General features: G+C 36.6%; 1 pseudogene; it reads left to right on the top strand.

Annotated features, from left to right (window-relative positions):
- Positions 1 to 2,018: 2,018 nt before the first annotated feature.
- Positions 2,019 to 3,044, top strand: LOC140526554 (L-lactate dehydrogenase B chain pseudogene; annotated as a pseudogene).
- The last annotated feature ends 6,468 nt before the right edge of the window (positions 3,045 to 9,512 follow it).

The raw sequence follows: 9,512 nt of genomic DNA, 5'->3' as shown, positions 1-9,512 counted from the left end.
CTTTTAATTCTTGCATAATCTTGTGTAATCCTGCCTGTGGCTCCTTGATATTTGAATTCTTTCTTTCTGGCTGCTTGCAGTATTTTCTCCTTGACCTGATAATTCCACGATTTAATTCCAATATTCCTTGGAGGTTTTCTTTTGGGATTTCTTTCAGAAGGGGATTAGCAGATTCTTTCGATGACTATTTTGCCCTCTGATTAGAGGATATTAGGGCAGTTTTCCATGGTAATTTCTTGAAAGATGCTGTCCATTTTTTTTTTTTTAATCATGTACTTAAATAGTCCAATATATATTCTAGGTCAATTGTTTTCCCAACTATGTATTCTGTATTTTCTTCTATTTTTTTTCATTGTTTTGATTTTGTTTGCTTCTTTATAGCTCATAGAAACATTAGCTTTCACTTGACCAACTCAATTTTAAAGGAATTTTTTTCATCAGATAACTTTTGTACCTCCTTTTCCATTTGTCCAATTCTACTTTTAAAGGAGTTATTTTCTTTAATAGATTTATTTTTCAATTTAGGAAATGCTATTTTGTCAGGAGTTGTTTTCTTCAGTCAATTTTTGTGCTTCCTTTTCCAAACTGTTGACTCTTTTCCCCATAATTCTTCCTCAAAACTTCCATTTCTTTTCACTATTGTCTTTTACTTCTCTTACTTGATTTTTGAGATCCTTTTTGAGCTCTCCCAAGAGCACTTTTTGGGATTGAGACTAATTTGTCTTCCTCTTTGGTTCATCATGGATAGGCACTTTGACATTGTTGTCCCCTTCTGAGTTCATGTTTTGATCTTCTTTGTCACCATAGTAGCTTTCTATGTTCAGGACCCTTTTCTGCTTTTTATTCATTCTTAACCTATTTAGTAAGCTTTGAATTTGAACTGTACTCCTGAGGCACAGGGGACACTATCACATCCTTCTTATACTGGAGACCAAGGATCTGGTCACTGACTTTCCATGTTGGGACTCAGGTGCTTGTAGCTTAACACTGCACTGAGTGTGGCCCAGACTAGTTGCACCTGTTGTGCTGACATTTCAGGACTTGTAATTTGCCTTTCTATGCTAGGACTAGAGGCCTCACTGCTAGCCTGCTGAAGCAGGACAAAGGGGTTTTTGTTGCACATCCATGCTGTGGCTAAGAGCCTCCTGATGTTTTGCTCAAATACCATCCACACTGGGCTATAGTCCCCTTTTACCAAAGTGACACGGACCTTTCCTGAAGTCCTTCTAAATTGTCTTAAACAAAAAAAATGTTTTACTCTGTCTTCTCATGGGTTCTCTCTTCCAAGAATTTGTTTAAATTTGGTTTAGATTTAATGATGCTTCAGAGGTAAACTTTGGGAGAGATCAGGCAACTTTCTGGCTTCCCTGTCATCAGGGCTTTGCCCACTGAAAGGGACTTTTCTTTTTCTTTCTTTCTTCTTTTCTTCCTTCCTTCCTTCCTTCCTTCCTTCCTTCCTTCCTTCCTTCCTTCCTTCCTTCCTTTCTTTCTTTCTTTCTTTCTTTCTTTCTTTCTTTCTTTCTTTCTTTCTTTCTTTCTTTCTTTCTTTCTTTCTTTCTTCTTCCTTCCTTCCTTCCTTCCTTTCTTTCTTCCTTCCTTTCTTTCTTTTTTCTTTCCAGTTTTCAACATTCACTTTATAAGATATTGAGTTTAAATTTTCCCCTTCCCCAAGATAACATGTAATCTTGTGTAGATTATACATGTACATTCATAGTAAACATATTTCCACATTAGTTATGTCGTGAAAAAAAAATCAGAAACAAAGGGGAAAATAATACAAAGAAAGAAAAAAAACCAAAAAGACAAAATGCTATTGTTTGATCTGAATTCAGTTATCATAGTTCTTTCTCTGGATGTGGATAAAATTTTACATTATGAGTCTTTTGGAATTTTCTTAGATCATTGCATTGCTGAAAAGAAAAAATGTCTACCTTGTAGCTAGGGTGTGGCTGGAGAAAGACATAGTTGATTCTCTTCTCTCTTTGGGACAAACTTCATCACAGGCAATCACCTACTCTTTAGGCAGAACAAAATGGCTACTCTTACAGAAAAACTGATTGTTCCAGTTGCAGAAGAGGAGGCAGCAGCCCCAAACAATAAGATTACTCTTGTGGGTGTTGGAGAAGTTGGTATGGCTTATGTATGTATGTATCAGCATACTGGCAAAGAGTCTTGCTGATGAACTTGCCCTTGTTGATGTTTTGGAAGACAAACTCAAAGGAGAAATTATGGATCTACAGCATGGGAGCTTGTTTCTTCAAACTCCTAAAATTGTGGCTGATAAAGATTACTCTGTCCCTGCTGGTTCCAAGATTCTTGTAGTCACTGCTGGAGTCCTCCAGCAAGAGGGAGAGAGTCGTCTCAATCTGGTCCAAAGGAATGTGAATGTCTTCAAGTTTATTATTCCCCAGATTGTAAAGTATAACCCAGAGTGTATCATAATTGTGGTTTCCAACCCAGTGGATATCCTTACATACGTCACCTGGAAACTGAGTGGCCTGCCAAAGCACCGGGTGATTAGGAGTGGATGCAATGTGGATTCTGCCAGATTCTGCTATCTTATGTCTGAAAAACTTGGCATCCATCCAAACAGCTGCCATGGCTGGATCCTTGGAGAGCATGGGAACTCAAGTGTGGCTGTGTGGAGTGGAGTGAATGTGGCAGGAGTTTCCCTCCAAGATCTGAATCCAGAAATGGGAACTGACAATGATAGTGAATACTGGAAGGAGGTTCATAAGCTGGTGATTGAAAGTGCCTACGAAGTGATCAAACTCAAAGGATACACTAACTGGGCTATTGGATTAAGTGTTGCTAATCTAATTGAGACCATGTTAAAAAATCTCTCCAAGATTCATCCTGTATCCACTGTGGTGAAGGGGATGTATGGCATTGAAAATGAAGTTTTCCTTAGCCTTCCATGCATTCTGAATGCCTGAGGACTGACCAGCGTTATCAACAAGAAGCTGAAAGATGATGAGGTAGCTCAACTCAAGAAGAGTGCAGATACCTTGTGAGACATCCAGAAAGACCTAAAAGACCTGTAATATTCTGTAGAAACTCAATCAACATGTGAATCGCTGTGTCCACTTAGTAATTAGCCATCTTGGTGGATAGAATTTTTCTGTTGAATTCAACTCTGGCCACAGCATCTAAGTACATGATTAAAAGGCTTGTTATATGAACCTATGAACCAATAAATATACTACTGAAGTGTGAAAAAAAGGAAAAAAGTCTATCAAAGTTGGTTGTTGTACAATGTTGCTGGTACTGTATGCAGTGTTCTTCTGGTTTTGCTTCATTCACTGAACATCAGTGCATGTAAGTATAGCAGCAAGCCTCCTGGCATACACAGTGGGGCTTGCTCTACAGGCTCTTAAATCTGCTTTTCTAAAACTAAAGCAACTTTTGAAGGGTCAACAATCTACTATGTTTACATTCACAAACAGTAAACATACAAGCAGAGAAATAAAGGCAAACACAACAGGGCTTCTAACTGTCTGACCATAAGCAGTACATACATTACAGATTAACCGACAGATCCAACTTTCTGACCATTACATACACACATACATAGTTACCAGAGAGAGAAGCACCAACATCTAGGTTTTCAAAGTGGGGGGAGGGGGAAATGGCTACTCAGAGTCTCACCTGGCATATGAACCTTCTTCCAAAGAGTAAGCCCATAAAAGAAAACCTCACCTCAAAATATATATACACTTTTCAGAGCCAGAGGGCATCAGGACCAGCCTAACCAAGTGCCTCATTAATTAGCAAAAGGTGTGGACCTTCCTACAAAACAAGCTGCCCTGAAACAAGCTCCCCTTGATGAGCTCCAAGTGAGATCTATTAATGGGTGGGAAAAATCTTTAATTCTAACATTACAGTAAACCTGTCCAGGTTATTCTGAAATCTACCTGCTCATCATTTATTATGGAACAATAGTGTCCCATTACATTCACATATCAAAACTTGCTCAGCCATTCCACAGTTGATAGGCATCTCCTCAATTTCTAATTTGTGGTCATCACAAAATTTGCTGCCATAAATGTTTTTATACATATGGTTCCTTTCCTCTTTTTCTGATGTCTTGGTATGCAGACACAGTGGTGGTGCTACTGAATCAAGGGGCATGCACATTTTTGGTTGTCTTTTGCTCCAAATTGCTCTCAAGAATGTTTGCAAGAATTCATAACTCCGCCAACAATGCATTAGTGTTCCAATTTTCCCACTAGTCCAACATGTATCATTTTTGTGTTGTGTTATATTAGTCAGTCTGATAAGTGTGATATAGTATGTCAGAGTTGTTTTCATTTGGATTTTTCTAATCAATAGTTATTTAGAATAATTTTTCATATAACTATAGATAGCTTTGATTTTTTAATTTTTTCACCTAAAAACTGGCTGTTCGTATCCTTTCACCATTTATCAACTGGGAATGACTTGTATTTATTTCATTCTGTTCTCTATATGTTTTAGAGATGAGGCCTTTATCAGAGACACAGGCTGTAAAAATTGTTTCCCAGCTTTCCCCTTCCCTTTTAGTCTTGGTTGCATTAGCCTTCTTTAAGCAAGATCTTAAATTTAATGTAATTAAAATCACCCATTTTGCCTTTCACAATGTTCTCCATCTTTTGCTTTTTTCATAAATTCCTCACTTCTCAATGAATCTGATGGAAAAATATTCCTTCCTCTCATAATTTGTGTATGATATCAACCTTTATGTCTAAGTTATGTACCTATTTTGATGTTTTCTTACTATACAATGTAAGGTCTTTGTCTATGCCTAGTGTCTACCTTACTATTTCCTCTTGTTCTCGGCAATTTTTGTCAAACAATGAGTTCTTGTCCCAGAAGCGAGTGTTGTTCTTATCCCAGACAACACATTTATGATAGTCACTGACTACTGTGTCTTGTGTACCTAACCTATTGTACTGATCTACTACTCTATTTCATATGCAGTACTAAATAGTTTTAATGGTTGCTGCTTTATGATACAGTTTTAGGTATGGTACTTCTAAGCCTCCTTCCTTTGCATTTCTTTTTATTAAATCCTGATATTCTTGACCTTTCATTCTTCTAGATTAATTTTTCATTATTGTTTCCTAGCTGTATAAAATAATATTTGGTAGTTTGATTGGTATGGTACTGAATAAATATATTAATTTAGGTAGAATTTTCATTTTTATGATATTAGTTGATTCACCCATGAGCAACTGATATTTTCCCAAACATTTAGCTTTGACTTTATTTGTATAAAAATTGCTATGTAATTGTGTTCATATAGTTCCTGGGTTTATGTGTGTGTGTTCTTCCTATGTTGCCGAAGAAGACCATGACATCAGAGAAATGATGACATGACTTGCACTTGACTTTGTTTTTTGAGTGAGGGAAGGATGTGCAGGTCACCAGCCTCACTTCTCCTCCAGAGCCATCTGAATCCAGTAACCAGATATTTATCAGGATGACTGGAGATGACCCAGGATGAGGCAATTGGGGTTAAGTGACTTGCCCAGGGTCACACAGCTAGTGAGTGTCAAGTGTCCAAGGTGAGATTTGTACTCAGGTCCTCCTGACTTCTGCACTGGTACTCTATCCACTACACCACCTAGCTGCCCCTTTCTGGGTTTATCATGACAGGTAGACCCCCAAATATTTTATAATTTCTACAACAACTTTAAATGGGATTTCTCTTTCTATCTCTTGCCATGGGATGTTATCAATAATATATAGAAATGTCAATGATTTGTATGGGTTAATTTAATATTCCATAACTGTGATAAAGTTGTTAGTTATTTCAAGTAGTTCTTTAAGTTGATTCTCTAGGATTTTGTAAATATACCATTGTATCATCTGCAAAGAGTGAAACCTTTGTTTCTTCATTACTTCTTCTAATTCCCTTAATTCCTTTTCATCTCTCATTGCTAACGCTAATTTTTCCATTGAATTTCTGTTTTTTACTTCTATATATTGAATAACAGTGCTCATAACAGACATCTTTGTTCTCCCCTGATCTTATTGGGAATGCTTCTAGCTTATCCTCATTACATATAATACTTGCTGATGATTTTAGATAGATGCTACTTACCACTTTAAGAAAAACTCCATTTATTCCTATGCCCTCTAGCATTTTTAATGGGAATGGTGCTGTATTTTTTTAAAGCTTTTCTCTGCTTCTATGGAGATAATCACATGATTTTTATTCATTTTGTTATTGACATGGTAAATTATGTTGATTGTTTTCCTAATATTGAAACAGTCCTGTATTCCTGGTATAAAACCCATCTGTTCATAATATATTATCCTTGTGATAAGTTGCTGGAATCTCCTTACTAGTATTTTATCTAATTTTTTTGCCTCAATATTTATCAGCAAAATTGGCCCATAATTTTAATTCTCTAATTTGGTTCTTCTTGGTTTATGAATCAGCACCATGTTTGTGTCATGAAAAAAGTTTGGCAGGACTCCTTCACATATTTTTAGAAACAGTTTATATGATATTGGAATTAATTATTCTTTAAAAATTTGGTAAAATTCACTTATAAGTCAATCAGGTCATAAAGATCTTTTAGGGAGGTCATTAAAGGCTTGTTCAATTTATTTTTTGAAAGGTAGAGCCAAAATGATAGAACAAAAGCAGGGATTCATCTGAGGTGTCCCCCATTGCTCTCAAAATACCTTTAAAAATGACTAAACAAATTCTAGACCAGTAGAACCCACAAAAAATGGAGCCAAACAATTTTCCAGCCCAAGACAACTTGAAAGGTCAGCAGGAAAGGTCTGTTGCACCAAGAAGAGAGAAGAGTACAGTCCAGCACAGTCCGTGCCAGCATAGCTCAGGCTCCCACAAACCAGGAACAGTCTTTGGGAGTGATGGAACTGTCTGTAGCAGTTACAGCAGCTGCTTCAGGTGTTCTCATTCCACAGAGGGTAAGGGGGTTGAACAACTGGTCAGAATGAGATTGTTCTAGTACTTGCACTGAAGCAGGACTCTGTGGCTTTGCTCATACTCAGATCCAGGTCACCATCCTGGATAGCAGTCCCAGGACATGGAGAAGCACTCACTAGTATAGCAAAGTTGCATCCACTGTATATATATATGTATATATATATATATATATATATATATATATATGTATATATATATATACACATATATATATACATATATATATACATATACATATATATACGTATATATATGTATATACACACACATACACACACTATATATACATATATATGTGTATATATATATGTATATGTATATTACAAAGACTCAGTCCCTGATTGGCTCAGAGTCAGTAAGCATGAAACCTACATGACTCAGCACAGCTGTGAATTATCAGGGTTCAAAGGAGATCAATATTTTGGATGTTTTCAATGAGACTGGGAAACAACTGCAGAAATACAACAATTAAAAAAATTCCACTTTGCTTCAGCTTACATTCTACTCCTCCAAGATGATTCTGGCCATAAAATCCTAACATTTTGCCCTTACCATCAACACAAGTGAGCAAGAGATGGTTATGACCCTGGACCCTGGAACAAATGGAGGCAATAACATCTCTTAAGAAATATATATCAGGTCAACATAATGCCCACAAAATACAAAACAAATGATCACAAAATAAAAACATCATGAGCTTCACATTTGCAAAATACCTATCAACATAACAACTTATTACTAGGGTGGCCATATAGTTTTAAACAAACACAAAAGTATATAGCAGAGAACTCAACATACTCCACCCCTAGGTCACAGTCAATTCAAAGCAAAATGTTCAAGTAAAAGTTATCTTGGTGGCGTATCCTTCTCCCCATGCTGCCATGCAGGCTCCCACCTGACACTCTCAGGTACAAAGAGTCCAAGTTCTTAACACTGCTCCATTCCCCTGCTTCCAAGTCCTGAAGGGTGCCTGGGCACAAAGACAACAGAGTGGGTCCTTGGGGGTTATAACACTTCTCCCATCCCACCATACACAATTCCATTCATTCATTCTTTAGAATGAGATTATTTAATTTCGAATTAATTTCTGGTCTATCTTTCCATGGCCATTTTTCAATGTAATTTTTATTGCATCATGATCTGAAAAAAATACATTTAACATTTCTGGCTTTATGCATTTTGCTGTGAGGTTGTTCTGCCATAGTACATAGTCAAGTTTCCTGTAGGTGCGATATACTGCTTAGGGAAAAAAAAAAAAAGATGTATTCCTTTCTATCCTCATTCAATTTTCTCCAGAGGTCCGTCATATATAACTTTTCCAAAATTCAATTCACTCCTTAACTCCTTTCTTGTTTATTTTGTAGTTAGATTTATCTGCTTCTGAAAGAGGGATGTTGAGGTCCCACACTAATATAGTTTTGTTGTCTATTTGTTTCTATAACTCACTGAACTCCTCTGAGAATCTAGATTCTATAACACTTGGTCCATATATGTTTGGTATTGACATTACTTCATTGTCTAGGGTACTTTTTAGCAAAATTAATTTTTTCCTTATCTATTTTAATTAGATCTATTTTTGCTTTGGCTTTGTCAGAGATCAGTATCACTATCCATCCTTTCTTTTTAACTTCAGCTGAAGCATAATGGGTTATGCTGTAGCCTTTCACCTTTACTCTGTGTGTATCTCTCTGTTTTGAATGTGATTCTTTTTTAATTATCATTTTATTTGTTTTCAGTGTTCTACAATCACTTCCATATAACTAAGATTTTTCCTGTCTCTTGCTTTCCTTCTCCCTTCCCTCCCCCCTCCCTCACTGAGACAATATGCAATTTTATATAGGTTTTACACATACATTCCTATTAAATACATTTTCATCTTAGCCGTGTTACATAGAAGAATTAAAATGAATGGGAGAAATCAAAACAACCAAAAGGTAATAGAAAAGAAAATGATCACCATTCTGTGGTCGAATTCCATAGTTCTTTCTTGGGATGTGGAAGTCATTTTGCCTTAAGAGATCACTGGGAATTTTTTAAGTTCTTGCATTGCAATGAGGTTCTAAGTCTACCAGAAAAAATCCTCACACACTGTGATTGTTGCTGTGTACAAAGTTCTCCTGGTTATGTTTCTTTCACTCAGCATCAGTTCATATAAGTCTTTCCAGGTCTCTCTGAAGTCTTCCTGTTCATCCTTTCTTATAGCACAATAGTATTCCATTAAATTCTTATACCACAATTTGTTCAGCCATTCCTCAATTGATGGGAATCCACCTGATTTCCAGAATTTGGTCATCACAAAGATTGCTGCTATATAAATGTTTTTGTACATGTGAGACCCTTTCTTATTTTTATGATCTCTTGGGGATATAGTCCTAGAAGCGGTATTGTTGGGTCAAAGGACATGCATACTTTTGTAGCCCTTTGGGCATACTTCCAAATTGCTCTCCAGAATGACTGGATCAGCTCACAGCTCCACCAACATTGAATTAGTGTTCCAACTCTCCCACATCTTCTCCAACATTTATCCTCTTCCTGTTTTGTCATGTTAGCCAATGTAATAGGTGTG

The sequence above is a fragment of the Notamacropus eugenii genome, chromosome 1, assembly GCF_028372415.1.
Source record: "Notamacropus eugenii isolate mMacEug1 chromosome 1, mMacEug1.pri_v2, whole genome shotgun sequence".
In the NCBI taxonomy this organism is placed as follows: Eukaryota; Metazoa; Chordata; class Mammalia; order Diprotodontia; family Macropodidae; genus Notamacropus; species Notamacropus eugenii.
This window is presented reverse-complemented; position numbering and strand designations above follow the sequence as displayed.